The 19,939-nt window shown below is 44.0% G+C and overlaps 1 protein-coding gene across 3 annotated transcripts in view; it reads left to right on the top strand.

Moving 5' to 3' along the window:
• The first annotated feature begins 3,393 nt into the window (after window positions 1–3,393).
• The window catches only part of LOC141161543 (caspase-8-like), a 115,412-nt gene continuing 98,866 nt past the window's right edge, over window positions 3,394–19,939 (top strand). Inside the window, exons 1-3 of one of the 3 annotated variants that reach the window (XM_073646490.1) lie at window positions 3,394–3,523; window positions 9,862–9,935; window positions 10,046–10,128. The gene's annotated coding sequence lies outside the window, so the exon portion shown is untranslated. The remainder of the gene's footprint in view (window positions 3,524–9,861; window positions 9,936–10,045; window positions 10,129–19,939) is intronic. The other 2 variants (XM_073646489.1, XM_073646491.1) reach the window with 2 other exon arrangements.

The raw sequence follows: 19,939 nt of genomic DNA, 5'->3' as shown, positions 1-19,939 counted from the left end.
TTTTTTTACAATTTTATTTCCCCCAATTGGCCACATACAGTAATATTGTCTTACAATTAGCATCATATAGTAATAATGGAAAACATCTTGTAGTAATGTTCCCCATCCAAGTCCCCATCTTGTACTAATGTGCCCCATCCAGGTCCCCATCCTGTGGCTATGTGCCCCATCCAGGTCCCCATCCTGTGGCAACGTTCCCCATCCTGGCGCCCATCTTGTACTAATGTGCCTCATCCAGGTCCCCATCTTGGGGCTATGTGCCCCATCCAGGTCCCCATCCTGTGGCAATGTTCCCCATCCAGGTCCCCATCTTGTGGCTCTGGTCCCCATCTTGTGGCTCTGTGCCCCATCCAGGTCCCCATCTTGTGGCTCTGTGCCCCATCCAGGTCCCCATCTTGTGGCTATGTGCCCCATCCAGGTCCCCATCCTGTGGCAACGTTCCCCATCCTGGCGCCCATCTTGTACTAATGTGCCTCATCCAGGTCCCCATCTTGGGGCTATGTGCCCCATCCAGGTCCCCATCCTGTGGCAATGTTCCCCATCCAGGTCCCCATCTTGTGGCTCTGGTCCCCATCTTGTGGCTCTGTGCCCCATCCAGGTCCCCATCTTGTGGCTCTGTGCCCCATCCAGGTCCCCATCTTGTGGCTATGTGCCCCATCCAGGTCCCCATCCTGTGGCAACGTTCCCCATCCTGGCGCCCATCTTGTACTAATGTGCCTCATCCAGGTCCCCATCTTGGGGCTATGTGCCCCATCCAGGTCCCCATCCTGTAGCAATGTTCCCCATCCAGGTCCCCATCTTGTGGCTATGTGCCCCATCCAGGTCCCCATCTTGTGGCTATGTGCCCCATCCAGGTCCCCATCTTGTGGCTATGTGCCCCATCCAGGTCCCCATCTTGTGGCTATGTGCCCCATCCAGGTCCCCATGTTGTGGCTCTGGTCCCCATCTTGTGGCTCTGTGCCCCATCCAGGTCCCCATCTTGTGGCTCTGTGCCCCATCCAGGTCCCCATCTTGTGGCTATGTGCCCCATCCAGGTCCACATCTTGAGGCTATGTGCCCCATCCAGGTCCACATCTTGAGGCTCTGTGCCCCATCCAGGTCCCCATCCTGTGGCTATGTGCCCCATCCAGGTCCCCTCTTGTGGCTATGTGCCCCATCCAGGTCCCCTCTTGTGGCTATGTGCCCCATCCAGGTCCCCATCCTGTGGCTATGTGCCCCATTCCAGTCCCCATCTTGTGGCTATGTGCCCCATCCCGGTCCCCATCTTGTGGCTATGTGCCCCCTGTTCTTCACACACATAAAATAGAAAAAAAAAGATGATTCTCACCTGTCCTCCGTTCCCTCGGCGGCCTTCCTGCAGATGTGGCCCGCAGGCACCACAGAGTCCGACCCCTTGACGATCCCGACCTGGTCCAGGAGGAGCCGCCGACAGCAGCGCTGCATTGCCGCACAGAGACCGTCTCCCAGCACAGCATTTTCAATGTCAGCCGCCGGCCAATCAGAGGCCAGCAGCTGACATCTGCATATGGCAATGACGTCATACTCGCTGCGCCGACACGCAGATATCAGCTGCTGGCCTCTGATTGGCCAGCGGCTGGCATTGGAAATGCAGTGCTGGGAAACAGTCTCTGTGTGGCAATTCAGCGCTGCTGTCGGCGGCTCCTCCTGGACCAGGTCGGGATCGTCAAGGGGTCTGTGCCTGCGGGCCGCATAAAGCAGCCTCAGGGGCCGCATGCGGCCCGCGGGCCGCGTGTTTGAGACCCCTGCTATAATGTATAGGAGAAACTTGATAATTTATTTTCCTAGACATGAAAATCACTGATGAAACGCTGATGGTAAAAACTGACACACAGACCAAATACTGATGAAACCTGGATCCAAAACACTGATGATACTCAGATTATTTTTTGCTTCTGTAGAAAATCACTGCCATCCGTATGAGGCCTTGCAGCCACATTGTACTGCTGCCAGCTTCTTCAGACTCTGTGTACCTCAGGGGAATACTTTTATACATACAGAATCCAATAGAATGTGATAGGCTATGTGCCCACGATGCAGAAATGAAGCAGAAAATTTCTGCTTCATTTCTGCATCTCTTTGCCCGTAAAAACGCGTGCGGAATTTGACACGCGTTTGTTGCACGTTTTTCGCACGTTTTGCACATGTGCAATTGCCATGCGTTTTCTAATGCATTGTAGATGGCAATTCCGCATGCGTAAATGCACAAATAATGGACATGCTGCAGATTTTTGAGCGCATCAAAAACGCTGCGGAAATATCCGCAGCATGGGCATTGAAAGTGCGGAATTTCATTGGGGACCATGGGGGACGGATTAACAAGCGTTTCCGCTGCAAAAATTCCGCAACATAAACGCTTGAAAAACGCATCGTGGGCACGGCCCCATACTATTTGTTTTCTGTTCAATTTGTACAGAATTTGAAAGAAAAACTTTGTACACTGGAGCATTTAAAATCAGGGGCATGTGAAGTGTCGGTACAGACTTTTTGTTTCTTTATTGCAGCCCTGTGATTGCTCAGTACAGAAGAAAGCCATAATACAGCCTTGTGTATGAGCCCTTGTGCAAGATGCTGGCATAATTTTGCACTGTTTTATATACATAACTTTCACAAAAACATAGTATGAACCTACCATAAGGTAACAAACATCTTGTACAGAAGAAAGATCTGCTGCTGAGGATATGCCAACACTGAATACAATTGTAATACAATTTCTGTAATAGAGACGATGTGAGTGGGCTTTCAGCCCCTGAGTATTAAAAAAAATATTCCCTTTTACTCTGAGCAAACAGATATAATGAAATAGGTGAAAAACATTAAAATACACACTTTATTAAAATGTTGCAAAATATTTTGCTGCACAGTTAGATTAATTTTATTTAAATTTAAATGGTTGCTCAGGCTTGAGAGAAAAGTGTCCAATCACTGTGTGTGCAAGCAGACATCCGAATCATGACAGTTCCTGATGCCCACACTGGCACAATTCCCCAGTGTTCCCACTGCAGGTGGGTGGTCTTGTGACCCTATGTATGTGATGCGCATACTAGTTTTATCTGGCTTATCTCAATTCTCTTCTGTTGAGAGAAGCTAAATGCGTCAAGTCGGCACATAACCGCAAGTATTAAAATTACATACATACGGTCACATTACTGGGAATACCGGGGAATCATGCGAGTGCTGTCACTATTCAGCACTTTTATATCAAGCCTGGACAACCCCTTTAACATAGAAAACACCTTTGATAAAACATTTGCTGAGCTATAATTTCTATGATCATCCACGTTCCTGTGCATGAATTACATTTTTTCTATAATATTTACAATTTACCCCCCATTATATGGCACGCAGCAAGGAAGAGGAAGTAAAAATCTCATAGAAAAAGGGAGGGACGGAGGTTGCCGGTAGGGTGGTTCCCTGAAGTTACACTGACACACACTAACGTTTTCACACTTCTAGTGAGTGAAAGAGTAACAAGCGATCTCTACACTTAAGAATAGTCATCAAAGTAAGTAGTTTCAAAACATATATGTCATGAAATGATATCTAGTACATACTGTTCTAGGTTCAGATTGTGTTTAACTTTAACTTAAATAAAAGTAGAAAAAATATTTGTGCTAGAAGTAGAAAGTGAAACTTCCAGTCTGACTCCACGTAGCACTAGGAAGAACATGAACTTTACATGTTTTATATTGCAGAATACATTTAAATTCAATGCTTTTACTACCTGTTCACATAATGTAATAATGTCAGGTGTAAATCTTTCTATGCAGTGGCTGGAGTCAGTTGTGTTTACTTTATTTAAAGGAGTTGTCCCATGATTATTATATTTCATCCAGGGAGCTCTTCATTAAAACGTCCAACCAAATTTCAATTCCCATTGTGCCCGTGTGAAGGGTCTAGCTGACATGTTTCGGACTGTATCAGTCCTTACACTTGACAATGAGTAAGGAACGACACAAAATCCACATTGCCAAGAGTAAGGACTTATATGGCTCAAAACATGTCAGCTAGACCCTACACATGGGCTCCATATGGATTTATAATACTTATAAAATAAAATTAGATGTTTTTATGAAAAGCTTTCAGTTTGCTGTTGTCCTATCTTTGGGCTTCCATGAACAGGAGGAACTCTGTCATCAAGATTGGTGAGCTGATAATTGTTTTGTCTAGATATTTCTGTTACATACTTTTTGTGTTCATTTGATTCCTTCTAGTAAAGTTTACCTAATGAGTCCTGTGCCGACTGACAAAAGCTAAGAAGGGAAAGTAGAAACCTTTATAGGGGTTTTCTGGGAGTTCATGAAATTAAAAGCAGGAAATATATGTTTGAGAGTACTTGGCACTTCAAACGTGTATAACATACAAGTGTTATTGTAATATAGCATATACAGCTCAGTGTAAAGCAGTATGATTAATAAAATCATCCTCTAGATAAAAGTGCATGTTCATAGACTAGTTCATGGAAACTGATTGTAACAAGATCTGTTCCTATATTTTCATTTCCAGTTTTGTATGTATGTGCTAATGTAAGAGTGATGGACTATAATTTCAGTTTCCTACCCCTGAAGTCACCAATCGCTTTGTATTAGTGTGAAAAATGTTATGCGTCTTTCATGTGTATATATCGATATAGTAATGTATAATGTACAGAATGTGATACATGTTATCAAGCTGTAGATATAAGATAAGTGTAGCAATACTTAGTATAGATAATGTAAGGTATTGTAATGTATGAGTAATGTGTGGTAGTGTACAGTATAAGTAATAGATAGTGGAGGTAGGGTAAGATATAGTGATGTAGTGTATAATGTTTGAGGAAGTTCTGCCAGCTACATACTATAGGGACAGACATAGTTATTGGTTGGGACTAGCCCATAATGGGACGCATAAGTCCCAATAAAAAAAGACTGCTTCCTGGTAGAAATCAAATAAGGAAGTACAGTAACTAAGGTCAAGTTCAAGTGTAGTGGGCTGCTAGCATCAGCAAGGACCTATCGTTAATGGCAGTAGAATCCCTTGCGGACAGTGCTGCAATGTCCGGAGCTCAAGGCTCAGTACAGGAGACGGCCTTTTCATCTGGCGTATAGAGGACAATGGACGCAGAACCACAAGTAGGGAAGGCGATGGATCCTGGGTGCACTACAGGACTGGACGTGAAATCCCTGGAGCTGACAGGAATAGCCATCGTAGGCATAGTCCAGAAGGAACGGATAGTAATGCTGGAAATGCGCTGTTAAGGAAACAAGGAATAAGAAGTTTTGTGCCCGATACTGCGTGTTACAATCTGATGAACCTGAACTGACCAGTAAACTTCTGTTGGCTCCTGAAGATGAAGATTTGGAAGCAGCGGAGGCCTGCAGCCTACAAGTGAGTGTGATGCACCCCACACCTGACAGCACAATGTAAGTGCGACATGATTTTCCTGTAAAGTGCCCGCTCGCCCACAGCTATTACTCGCTGTCACTTTACACTTGACGTAGTCGGCAGGCACGGGGTGGTAGTTGTGGGTGGGGGACTTGTTTTCTGCTCCCTGACACGCTACAGAAAAGAGTGGGTCCTGGTGGGGTGCTGGAGTTGTAAGGGCTTTATGCCCATGCAGTCCACCTGTAGCCGATGTTGTAGGCTGGCCAGGACCACAAATTCCACAGATCAATAAAGGAGACTTTTTGTTCAAACATGGGGACTTTATTGAACTTGATATGAATTATGTACAAGGGATAGCGGGTACACAGTCTTAAGCATGTTTCCTTCACAGTAAGAAGCCTTTTCATTCTCACTGAATCCTTCCTTTGTAGACTACTCCAGGGCTCTGCAGCTTATCTGTTTCGTCCTACGTTGCCACAACCCAGCTTCTAGGCCACAGTCCTGTTTGTTGAGTCTCTCCACTCGCTCGGTGGCTCCACATCCTATCACTATGGACACCCTGGATCCACTGCTCGGGACCCTCACTAGTCCCATGCTCCCGACCCTGTTTCGGTCTGTTACCTTCAGTACTACCAAACTCTCTGGTATTCTGTGACTCTGTGTCTTATCTAAGACTGCCTCATAGAAAGTCTCTCAGTCTCCTCCGTCTCTCTCCTCAGAATTTCGCTATTCCTCGCTACAGTCTCCTCCAGCTGTAGATAACCCTTGGCAGCACTGCACAGTGACACTTTTTACTTCTATTTGAACTTTTTCCTATCTGACCAACTATCAGGAAGTAATCTCCTTTCCCTGCAGGCTAGCTTCTCCCCTATTGGCTGGTTCCAACATTATCTATCCCTGCAGTATGTTGCTGGGCAGATTTAACCTATCACCAACATTCTAACACAGCTTGCATTACTAAAGTTTATCTTACCCTATAGTCTCTTATGTCCTAAGCACTAATCTATATATTATCCTGTACTGTACACTACCATCACTATGCATTAACTTTACATTACTTATATACTATGCATTATCACATCACACTACATGGCAATTCATATTACATCACATAACTGCACAATATATACAGAAAACAAAAGGACATAGTTTACATGTTTATATGACACAATATTTGCAAAAGATGCATAACACTATTCACATGCCACGAGTACCATCTCCAGGGGAAGGAATGTGACAGTACAGTACCCTTGCTCCCTCTTTATCCATTGTCGTCCTCGACCATGCGAGTACCTGGAAGACACCAATGCACACAAAACACATATGCATAATGGTCTCCTCTTCCGGAGGTATGTAGTGTTCTGTACGGGTCAGCACTGACCCCGGTCCCATTAGGTTGGGACTCCAGAACATAGGTTTCAAGTTCTTTGGGCCCATTAGCCAACATAACCGCTGCCCAACAGTCCATGGGCATTTCCCAACTCCTCTGACCCAGTACAGTACTCCTAGGTCAAGATTTGCCCTGCTCCACAAGGGCCCACGAGCTATCTGCGAGGCTTCAACCCAAATAAGACATCAAATCATCCAACACCCCTCCCCCCAAACATGGTTCTTCACAACCAGGACACAGTCCATTTGGTGCAGAGTCCTCACAGGACACAGTCCATGTTCCCCCTTCAATCCATAGGACAGGGATGCAATCCATAAAGTCCTGATCCGACAGAAACATTGGGTCGTCTGTTTCTTCCACTTCCCCTTTAGTAAACAACAGTCCTTTTAATTGCAAAATGCTGCCCACATGGCAGGCCTAAAGTCCTTTGGGGCAAAGCTCATGGAAAACATGGGGCAGAATCCAGGGGGGATGGGGCAGTGTCCATGGGGACAAAGTGCAATGTTCATAGGGACAAATAGGGTTTAGAACCTTTAGTATTTCACAGTCCCTTAATCCAGCAGGAGGAGGATAAACAAGGGGGCAAACTAAACCTTCGACCATCTATGGCCAATATGGCGCCCCTGCGGGTTCAGTCGCCACAGAGGTATTGCATCTCACCTAGAGGTGTGGTATCTCACTCAGGTAAGGATAGAGTGCTGCTCGGGACCCTAACACCTGCATCCAACACTACACTACTCCAGACCAGCAGGAGGGGCAAGATGCGCTGCTCCTCTGCTGAGCCCTGTCCCTGGCTGGAGTGGGGGGAACCAAGAGAGGGGGAACCATGTAGTGGGTGTGGGTGGAGGAAGGAGTTTAGGGGAGCACTTCGGCAAGTGAATAAAAAGGGATGGAACCATCTAGAAGGGTTCCAGTCAGAGGAGGACAGTGAGTGGGAGCAGGAGCTCTGCACGTGCACTGCTCAGGCGGAGCGGACCTAGTGAGACGCCCAGGAGGTGAGACTGACTGAAGAGAGGAAAGGAGCAGGAAGGAAGGCTCCAGAAGGAAAGGGGATCCAAGAGGTACGGGAAGTTCTGGAGGCCACCCGTATGCCCGAATCTACCAGGACTTGGACGGATCAGGCCGCAGAGGGGACCGGCCCCTAATTAGTGAGAATTGAAACGTTCAACTAGGTAACCGGAGGGTGCAGCATTTCAGGTGCTGCAGCCTACATCCACATCTAACTCACCAAAAAGGTGGCCATAGAGGACCCAGGGGACAGAAAAAACGTCGCCCGAGAAGGTCCGCGGTCCCTGGCTTGGGACACTGGGTGTGAGGTGCAGGGAGACGGCCAGAAGGAACACACAGAAGGGCGTCCCGTTACGTACTCCGGAGGTACCTGAGGGTTTGCTGAACCCCTCCCTGAGTAAGCACAGGACGACGTGGACGGTTATAATCCGGAAAGTGTAACCTGAGGAACTTCACAACTGTGAGTAAACCCTGAAGACTGCACCCCACTGTCTCTGTGAATTATTGCTGCGCCATCATCCCCCTGTACCATACTGCACAGCAACATCTACCTCATACAACATCTACACTGCCCTGGAGCTAAGCTCTACCTGTGGAGAGCTAAACCAACTCCGCTGCATTAACAACCACTCCAGAGGACCTGCTCCACAGTGGCGTCACGAATATTAAAAGAACTTTAAATCCCCTTTATTAAATCATTCCCCTTTTCATTGACTGCCCTGGGTCACGGAGCAGGTCACTGCCACTGTGACATCCCCAGCCCCAACGACCGGCCCGGCTACCGAGTACCCCACGGCCCAGGGGGCGAGTCAGCCAACAACAAGGAGTCCCAGATAGATGAGTCCTAGATCCGCTGACACTTTCATCCTCCTGGAGTTCCAAGCTGCTCTCGACAAATTTGCAACAAGCACAACGTGGCCTTCAACATCCGACTGTTTTCCTCACTGGTCCTCTGGCGATGACCTTCTCAGCCAGGCCACTCAGCTGCATTTCACAATCAGGCCACACTCCTCTAACTATCCTGTCCTGGGCATAGCTTGGGACAGGAAATGGCACCTCTCGGATGACGCCGTTTCACTTGGCACCAGCATTCCCCCAGATGGGGAAGCGATCATGCCCTCCATGGAGCTGTCTTCAGACCCTGCCTCACGATGACCATCAATTCCTGTGGCCGACCACGGCCTCCTCGTCTATCAGGGTTGTCCAGCTGGGCCTGGGCCACCCCCCGCAATACACTTTGCCTGAGTAGCAAGAGGTGCGCATCCCAGAGTGGGGTTCACCTCCAGGCTGGGTGGAGGGTCTTTCGGAGTTGACGGGAGATCATCCGGCATCTGGGCCCACAGGGTCTCCAAACGCGTAGCCCTACCGCTGGCTGCATTCCACACAGTTTTGTTATTTTTATATTCAGCCAACCTGGTGGAATGTAACAGGATATTCTTTCTGTTACATTTGGATATTATCACCGTAGGGTAGTCTGCCTGACTAATATTGCCTAACAGGTATACAAAAGATAAGCATTTTTGATATGTACTATACTTTGTCTTGTACATGTAGATTCTGTTGCAAGCTATGTTTATAGTGGTTGTACATATATTGTGACCGCAGTGCAGTTTGCTATATTAAGATTACATAATAGGCATACAAAGAACGCAAATTGAAATATACCACATTCTTTGTATTAATATTGGTCAATAGGTATATAATGGAAATGCATGTCTGAGGTTTACCTTCTTTTTGTATACTCAGTCTTCTTTTCAATATTGTTTTGCCACAAGCAGCATGCATAGATGTTGTATATTGTTACCACAGTGCAATATGTTAGACTAAGATTGCACAATAGGTATACAAAGAGTAATGCAATTTTTGAGGTATGCTATATTTTCTGTATACTCAGTCTATCCGTATTGCAATATTGTCCTGCCATAAGGTATATGCATAGTCTTTGTGCAGTGGTGTGATTCTGGTGTGGAATTTGGGTCTGTCGTGGAACACTGTCCAGAACAAGTGGTTGACTATTATTTATCCCTGTCTAACATGTTTTTTTACTTCCCTTAATCTCTCATCTGATCAATGTCTCATAGGGACCGTCAGGGAGAGCCATCGGGGAGTGGGGGCGCCATTTGCGTCTCAAGAAGGTGCCAACCTCCACTGACAGGTAGGGATGAGTTCAGTGAACAGTAAAGGGTGATTGCACCAAGTGGTTGACTATTATTTATCCCTGTCTAACATGTTTCTTTACTTCCCTTAATCTGTCATCTGATCAAGGTCTCATAGGGACCGTCAGGGAGAGCCATTGGGGAGTGGGGGCGCCATTTGCGTCTCAAGAAGGTGCCAACCTCCACTGACAGGTAGGGACGAGTTCAGTGGACAGTATAGGGTGATTGCACTTTTTGTTTCGTACTACCTGACTTGTGTTTTTGTTTATCATTTTGGATATGGTCACATTTTTTTGAGGGAATTTTTGTATTTTTTGAGATTTCTGACTTTTTAATTGATACAAATAAATAGTGATTTTATGTGTAGGATCTGTGAATTTAGTAATAAATACATGCACTTTCTATACTGATTAATAGGTGATTCTTCATTAAAGGGGATATCTGGGACTTTAAAAAAGAAAGCATGTAGTTGCTAACAGAGGCAATTACCTGCATGTTGTACCCAACGCCAGTCATTGACCGCTCCTATCAGAGATTCAGCAGCTCCATGTCAACAGAGCAACAGTTTATCTTCCTGTTGACAGGTCAGGATTACTGGCTGCATCCTGATTGACAGACGGTTTTCCCAATTAGGCAGTGGAGAGCCGGCTGTCAATCAGCAAGACACCAGTAGTCCCACCCTGTCAACAGGAAGACAAACTATCGTTCTGTTGACGTGAAGTCAGAGGAAGTCTGTGCCGGCGGAGAACGGCGCTGGGCACAACAGGCAGGTGGGTAGCAACTACCTGCCTGTTAGTGCTTAGGCACATTGTTTTTAAGTCCCTTATATCCGCTTTAATACATGCCAGGATTATTGTCAGGGCCAACAGACAGGGACAAGTGGTTGATTGACGCCCAGAATGCAATCTCAGGATCAGAGCAGGTACTAGGAACAGCCAAGACTCCCAGCCTCTTTTCCTTGTTTCAGGAATTAACAGTATGGTATAGGGACAATATAAGGTCTTAGTCGGAGGTACAATCATTGGAGAACTGCATCAAACATCGAATTGTTCACAGGGGCCATAGGCTGTCTGATACCAGCAAAGAGAACCAGATCCCAGGTATTGCTTGATAAATGGGAGAGGGAACTAACAGAGAGTTCTATTAGTCTCATGAATATATTACTTAAAGAAGAAGAGAACACATTGAACACCACCTCAGGGGATTTGACACGATTAACAGAAGAGGTGTTAAAGGGAATCTGTCACCCCCTGGGACTTTTCAGACTGCTAATATGGGCATACAGGTTATAGAAATGTGAATCTATACTTACCTGTATGGCACATATTAGCAGTCTGGTTTCTGTGTAATCGCATTTTTATTAAATTATTTCTGCTAAGCTTGGCGTCCAGGGGATGCCAAGAAATCCACGCCTACTAGCCCTATTATCATACTCACCCCACCTCCCCTGCACGTAATAGGGCCCTGTGACGTGCAGTTTCCGGCCGGATCCCACGCCTGCACTGTTTCCCCTGTACGGACGGCGTTCAGTATTATACAGGTGGTCACACCCACCTGGAGGGGGAGAGACAGGGATCAGGGAATCCTCCAAACGGAGGTCCAGTGAACATGTAGAATTAACAGCACCAAACCTCATGGTCTTAATGATCAACTACAATTTGGCTGTTTCCTATGAATACCAGGATACCCTTTCTGTTTTCTGAATGAGGCTATGTGCTGGCATTCAAACACTATGTCTTTGGCCCCTATCAGATATTTCTTTGCCTTAGTGCCTATTAACCTAGATGGGAAATGGTGGAGAATAATTACGTCTATATACCTTAGGGCATGTCTCCATGTCTCTTCTGGGGTGAGCATATCTGCACCCCCTTTTTCTTTCCCTTCTGTATATTACAGACAAATAACAAATGGATTTGATTGCTTAACCAACATCCCTTTCATTTTCATCGTCTGAGTTGTTCCTTTTTATCTGTAAAATTTTCTGTCATTGAGATGCCCTATATTATATACAGTGGGTATGGAAAGTATTCAGACCCCTTTAAATTTTTCACTCTTTGTTTCATTGCAGCCATTTGGTAAATTCTAAAAAGTTCATTTTTTCTCATTAAAATACACTCTGCACCCCATCTTGACTGGAAAAAAAAACAAATGTAGAAATTGTTGCAAATTTATTAAAAAAGAAAAACTGAAATATCACATGGAACTAGGAAGGGTTTCTCTGTAAGGAGAAAAAGGAGACCAGCAGCGCCGATCTAAGAGGAGCTGTTAAGGATAACAGAATCAATTCTCCAAGTGTTTTGCTCACCTGGTATCCAGTATATTGAGGCTTCAATTGAAATCTTATGTCATAGGAAAATTTGGGGGATCTAGTAATTGATTTTTATATTTCACGGGTATGCAGCACACGGTGGATAATTAGGAGAGATTTGAATGCCTCTCCTAAAGCAACATCAAGGATCACAGGTATCCAACTGAAAAATCAATGTGGCGCTTCCCAAAAAAATCTTTCAGATGTTTTCATCATATATATATACTATCTATGTACCGTTGGTATAACATGATCTTATCTCTGTATTTTGGAAACTGTAATGGCGATAGGGACTCAAATCTCCCCATAAATAAATTAGCAAAACTTGGCGCGACTCGAGTCCCCATCGCGGTGCCGAGTTGCTGTATATACAATTTATCTTGAAAAGAAAACAAATTGTGCCTGAGGATAAAATATATTCTAAAACATTATTTCTATATTCTAATATTATTATTATTTGAGTCTTGTTCCAAATATGCAGGTTGAACAAAAAAACTTTCTACTTGAAGGTCTATATTTTATCCTCAAGCACAATTTGTTTTCTTTTCAAGATAAATTATATATACAGCAACTTGGAATCGCGATGGGGACTCGAGTCGCACCAAGTTTTGCTAATTTATTTATGGAGAAATTTGAGTCCCTATCGCCATTACAGTCTCCAAAATACAGTGATAAGATCATGTTATACCGGCGGTACATAGATGATTTAGTTATATTTTGGAAGGGGAGTGAAATAGATACGCAAAAACTGATAGAAGATTTAAACCACAATGATTGGGGTATATCTTTTTCCTCTAATATTAGTAATAAAACTATAGTGTTTTTGGATTTGGAAGCTATCATAATACTACTATAATTACAAACACTCATTTTAAAAAAGTTGACACAAATGGTTATCTGGACTTTCGCAGTGCGCACTATACAAAGTGGAAAAGAAACATCCCCTGTAGTCAGTTTTTTAGGATTAGAAAAAATTGTACTGATACTAATCAATATATTACAGAGTCTGACATTTTAAAAAGAAGATTTAAAGAAAAAAGATACCCAGACAAACTTATAAGTGGAGCATATGAAACTAACTTACAAAAAACCCAAGAGGATTGTTTCATAAAATCAACTGAGAATAAAAAAAGCAGAAATGAAAATGCATTGCAAAGAATTTAAAAAAAATGAGAATGTGAAAGAAAAGAAAATATGTGGAAATATAATTTTGTGATGACGTATAATAAAGGGAACAGGATAGTTCATCAGGTTTTGAAAAAATACTGGTATATTCTTATGAAAGATCCAGTACTAAATAAATTCTTCCCGATAGAACCAGGAATAACGTTCAAAAGGGGGCAAACAATAAAGAATTTACTAGCACCAAGCAGGATTAAAGCGATTAAAAATAAAGAAAAAAATCACTAACTTTAAAACAAGAGATGCAGGCGTATATAAATGCAATTCGAAAAAATGTTGCAGTTACAATATAATTGATCATGGAGCAAAAAGTATCAGATCCAATGCTACTGGTGAAACATTCCAAATTAAACAAAGAATGTCATGCAACAGCAATTACGTTATATATGTGGCACCCCAAGGGTCTGGTTGCCACAGTGGTATTGCTTCCCTCAAAAGAAGTAATGCCATGTCTGGAGGCAAGCAGGGGTTTCCTGGTCAGGAACACAATACATGCAACACTTCCTGGCTCTAGACCAGCAAGGGGAGGACCCTCCCCCTGGCAACTGGATCTGGAGGCGGGGTTAGTTATGCTTAGTGAGGAGTTGAGTTTAGGACATTGAAGAGAGAGGAGCTAGGGACTGGAGCTGGAGATAGCTCGTCCTAGCAAGAATACACAGAGAACCAGACACCGGAGTCCGAGGCTGTGGGGGATTCCAGACCCAGCAGCAGATACCGTAGGGCAGGAGATTGCAGGTCTCCTGGCCCCCATCAGACGCCCGGAGGCTCAGCAGCACCGAGGGACCAGTACCGCCAAGGAGGAGCGAGGCATCCACAAGGCCCGAGCTGCCAGCCATACGGGTGAGCGCAGCACGTTACACTCAGGGACGTGGGCTACAACACAGCTACAAACAGAATAGCCAAAGAGTATAGTGAGAACGGCAGGCCTACAACTCCACCTGTCCAGGGGGACTCTATGCTTGCTCCCAGACTGACCAGACTCTTATCTCTAGCCAGTACTCCAGTCCAGGCCTGTTAATTGCTACCAGTAAAGACCCTGAGACTGCACTATACGGACTCTGTGGTTATTTCTACACCGCGAGACCCTGCACAATCACCATCATCCACACACACTGCCCTGAAGCTAACTCTTCCTGTGGGGACTTATACCACCTTTGCTGCTATACCACCGGCTTCAGAGGGCTGTTCCGCAGCGGCGGTCTCTATTAGCCGCACCCCACAGGTGGTGTAGTCGGACATTATATAACCTATATACAGTACAGACCAAAAGTTTGGACACACCTTCTCATTTAAAGATTTTTCTGTATTTTCATGACTATGAAAATTGTACATTCACACTGAAGGCATCAAAACTATGAATTAACACATGTGGAATTATATAATTAACAAAAAAGTGTGAAACAACTGAAAATATGTCTTATATTCTTGGTTCTTCAGAGTAGCCACCTTTTGCTTTGATGACTGCTTTGCACACTCTTGGCATTCTCTTGATGAGCTTCAAGAGGTAGTCACCGGAAATGGTTTTCACTTCACAGGTGTGCCCTGTCAGGTTTAATAAGTGGGATTTCTTGCCTTATAAATGGGGTTGGGACCATCAGTTGTGGTGTGCAGAAGTCTGGTGGATACACAGCTGATAGTCCTACTGAATAGACTGTTAGAATTTGTATTATGGCTAGAAAAAAGCAGCTAAGTAAAGAAAAACGAGTGGCCATCATTACTTTAAGAAATGAAGGTCAGTCAGTGTGAAAAATTAGGAAAACTTTGAAAATGTCCCCAAGTGCAGTTGCAAAAACCATCAAGCGCTACAAAGAAACTGGCTCACATGAGGATCGCCCCAGGAAAGGAAGACCAAGAGTCACCTCTGCTTCTGAGGATAAGTTTATCCGAGTTACCAGCGTCAGAAATCGCAGGTTAACAGCAGCTCAGATTAGAGACCAGGTCAATGCCACACAGAGATCTAGCAGCAAGCACATCTTTTCAGCAACTGTTAAGAGGAGACTTTGTGCAGCGGGCCTTCATGGTAAAATAGCTGCTAGGAAACCACTGCTAAGGACAGGCAACAAGCAGAAGAGACTTGTTTGGGCTAAAGAACACAAGGAATGGACATTAGACCAGTGGAAATCTGTGCTTTGGTCTGATGAGTCCAAATTTGAGATCTTTGGTTCCAACCACCGTGTCTTTGTGCGACGCAGAAAAGGTGAACGGATGGACTCTACTTGCCTGGTTCCCACCGTGAAGCATGGAGGAGGAGGTGTGATGGTGTGGGGGTGCTTTGCTGGTGACACTGTTGATTTATTCAAAATTGAAGGCATGCTGAACCAGCATGGCTACCAAAGCATCTTGCAGCGGCATGCTATTCCATCCGGTTTGCGTTTAGTTGGACCATCATTTATTTTTAAACAGGACAGTGACCCCAAACACACCTCCAGGCTGTGTAAGGGCTATTTGACAAAGAGGGAGAGTGATGGGGTGCTACGCCAGATGACCTGGCCTCCACAGTCACCAGACCTGAACCCAATCGAGATGGTTTGAGGTGAGCTGACCGCATAGTGAAGGCAAAAGGGCCAACAAGTGCTAAGCATCTCTGGGAACTCCTTCAAGAATGTTGGAAGACCATTTCCGGTGACTACCTCTTGAAGCTCATCAAGATAATGCCAAGAGTGTGCAAAGCAGTCATCAAAGCAAAAGGTGGCTACTTTGAAGAACCTAGAATATAAGACATATTTTCAGTTGTTTCCCACTTTTTTGTTAAGTATATAATTCCACATGTGTTAATTCATAGTTTTGATGCCTTCAGTGTGAATGTACAATTTTCATAGTCATGAAAATACAGAAAAATCTTTAAATAAGACGGTGTGTCCAAACTTTTGGTCTGTACTGTACATCTACTACCCTTGGATTGACCACCTGGGTCACGGACCGGGTCACCGCCACTGTGACTACAACCCCCAGCATCTACGGGCCCGGCTCCGAGTACCCCACGGCCCAGGGGGCGCGTCATATACATTATAAGCTGTACCTGTGGTCTTCAATATGTGGGCCGCACTGTTCAGACTGTGCGGTCCCGCATGAATGGCCACAGGCATAATGCTAAAAATGGGTATGTGAAACATAGCCTATCAAGACATTTGATGCTAAAACATAAGAAATGCTTTGATGTGAAAGTGACCCCTATAGAGCAGATTCCCGAAAATGCGAATAATCGCAATGTACTATTAAACAGAAAATAATCCTATTGGATTTACCACCTGCAATGCCTTTACCCAGATGGGTTGAATGATGTGGTGGAGAACATATAAGTTTTTAGTACTCATGACTTTATTTGATATTAATATAGTGAAACAATGCAGTGAATTTTAGATATTTTAATCTTATTTATATGCAAGTTTTTAAATAAAATAAAAAAAAACAACAAAAAAAACTTTTGGATGGGTGTGGTTGTAGCTATTCCCTTTCTGTGAACAACCACTCCTACTAAACTTGATTGCCTTTTTAATGGAAGAACTGTTGTTGTGTGTTGACCATGGTTTTTTGTGCTCTTGGTTTTATTTTTTACACCTGAAGAAGGCTATTGTGAAAAATTAGCCGAAATGCGTTGTGCTATATTGATTGCCTAAAATAAAAAATTATTTTCATATATATGATGAAAACATCTAAAAGATTTTTTTGGGAAGCGCCACATTGATTTTTCAGTTGGATACCTGTGATCCTTGAAATATCACATGGTCATAAGTATTCAGACCCTTTGCTCAGACACTCATATTTAAGTCACATGCTGTCCATTTCCTTGTGATCCTCCTTGAGATGGTTCTACTCCTTCATTGGAGTCCAGCTGTGTTTAATTAAACTGATAGGACTTGATTTGGAAAGGCACACACCTGTCTCTATAAGACCTCACAGCTCACAGGAGCTCAGAGACAGAATATTGGCAAGGCACAGATCTGGCCAAGGTTACAAAAGAATTTCTGCATTACTCAAGGTGTCTAAGAGCACAGTGACCTCCATAATCCCTAAATGGAAGAAGTTTGGGACTACCAGAAGTCTTCCTAGACCTGGCCGTCCAGCCAAACTGAGCAATCGTGGGAGAAGAGCCTTGGTGAGAGAGATAAAGAAGAACCCCAAGATCACTGTGGCTGAGCTCCAAAGATGCAGTAGGGAGATGGGAGAAAGTTCCACAAAGTCAACTATCACTGCAGCACTCCACCAGTCAGGCCTTTATAGCAGAGTGGCCCGACAGAAGGCTCTCCTCAGTGCAAGATATATGAAAGCCCGCATAGAGTTTGCTCAAAAACACACGAAGGACTCCCAGACTATGAGAAATAAGATTCTCTGGTCTGATGAGACCAGGATAGAACTTTTTGGTGATAATTCTAAGCGGTATGTGTGGAGAAAACCAGGCACTGCTCATCACCTGCCCAATACAATCCCAACAGTGAAACATGGTGGTGGCAGCATCATGCTATGGGCGTGTTTTTCAGCTGCAGGGACAGGACGACTGGTTGCAATTGAAGGAAACATGAATGCGGCCAAGTACAGAGATATCCTGGATGAAAACCTCTTCCACAGTTCTCTGGACCTCGGACTTGGCCGAAGGTTCACCTTCCAACAAGACAATGACCCTAAGTACACAGCTAAAATAACAAAGGAGTGGCTTCAGAACAACACTGTGACCATTCTTGACTGGCCCAGCCAGAGCCCTGACCTAAACCCAATTGAGCATCTCTGGAGAGACATGAAAATGGCTGTCCACCAACGTTTACCATACAACCTGATGGAACTGGAGAGGATCTGCAAGGAAGAATGGCAGAGGTTCCCCAAATCAAGGTGTGAAAAACTTGTTGCATCATTCCCAAGAAGACTCATGGCTGTACTAGCTCAAAAGGGTGCTTCTACTCAATACTGAGCAAAGGGTCTGAATACTTATGACCATGTGATATTTCAGTTTTTCTTTTTTAATAAATTTGCAAAAATTTCTACATTTCTGTTTTTTTTTCAGTCAAGATGGGGTGCAGAGTGTACTTTAATGAGAAAAAAAAAACTTTTTAGAATTTACCAAATGGCTGCAATAAAACAAAGAGTGAAAAATTTAAAGGGGTCTGAATACTTTCCGTACCCATTTCTATGCAATGACGGACCCCTACCCGGGATCACTCCCATGTGTACGGACACCGGGAGTGACGGCAGGGAGGGGACAGCGTGGGACGCCCCTCTAGCCCTATTGGTTTCTTTGGAGGCCACTGCACAGGCGCTGAATACGCACTGGTGGGTGGTCTCCTTGACCCGCCGGCTTAGTTGACACGCTGATGCGTGCCAAGCCTCTCCCTGCCTGCCACCCCCACAAGCCAGAGTGTGTCATTGTCAAGTTCTCTCTGTCCACCTATTGGCTATGAGAAGCATTTGCTTCTCAAGCCTCAGTCCTGAACCTAGCACATAAGGTCGAGGGCATTTCTGGGGGCAGGATATTGCTATACAGTTTGGTGTCCTTTTATGGTATACAGATTTGTGGACCCGATGTGACAGTTGGGACGCAGGTGTAGATAATTCACACCATCTATTAAAGGATGTTGGTGAGTCTAAATTATGATTATGTTTTTTTTATAATTTTGGATATGGTTACTTTTTTTAGGTAATTTTTGTATTTTTTGCGATTTCTCACTTTTTAAGTGATACTAATAAATAGTGATTTTATGTGTATGATGTATGAATTTAATATACAGTATATACTGTAGATATCAATGTTAAAAAAAGGTAAAATCTTGTCATCTGTTTTTATCAGAAACCTGGGGTATTTCTATGGATACTATACCAAAAAAATGTACAAATCACAATTTTCTTCCTTATATTATGGCCAAATTAATGCATATGTACACCTTCAGGGGTATTTTTTAACTTAAATGCACACATCATTTTTTGCAATAGGATTTTGTTAAAAAAAAGTTCAAACTGTTTAGCTCCTACAGCTTCTATGTATCACAGTTCATAGCTGGCTGCAGAATGAGTTTATAGTGATAGCAACAGCAAGTTTCTTCTGACACTTCTTGTAACCCTTACCTTCTTAATTTTTTTTTACATTTTTCTCCAAATTGATTTATGACTTCCAAGTTAAACTTTGACTCCATATTGTTTTATAACATAACACATCTCCTATTTATACATGGAGATGTGCTGTGTATAATGATGATTTTTAGCTTAAAGGATGTGATGAGTTGACAAATGATTATTTGATAATTCATCAGCTGATCGCTGCCATAATTGAGAATGAGCACTCCCTTGGTCGATTATTAACCACCTGGGTAAAATGGCCTTTGTTCACCACCCTATTCCTGTGACAGCATTTTTGCAATTTTGTGATATGTCAGATTCGGCCGTAAACCAAACCAATTGACTTGCTATTTGTCATCATCTTTTCAGTTAGCAATCAATGGGCATCTTTAACCAGACTCCCAATTATCTTTTCTATCTGCTATCCACCAGCGCACATATATTTTTTCCATTAATATAATAAGATAATCA

The sequence above is a fragment of the Phyllobates terribilis genome, unplaced genomic scaffold (genome assembly GCF_046119375.1).
Source record: "Phyllobates terribilis strain yellow unplaced genomic scaffold, ASM4611937v1 Scaffold_9__5_contigs__length_417890890, whole genome shotgun sequence".
Taxonomy (NCBI): domain Eukaryota; kingdom Metazoa; phylum Chordata; class Amphibia; order Anura; family Dendrobatidae; genus Phyllobates; species Phyllobates terribilis.
This window is presented reverse-complemented; position numbering and strand designations above follow the sequence as displayed.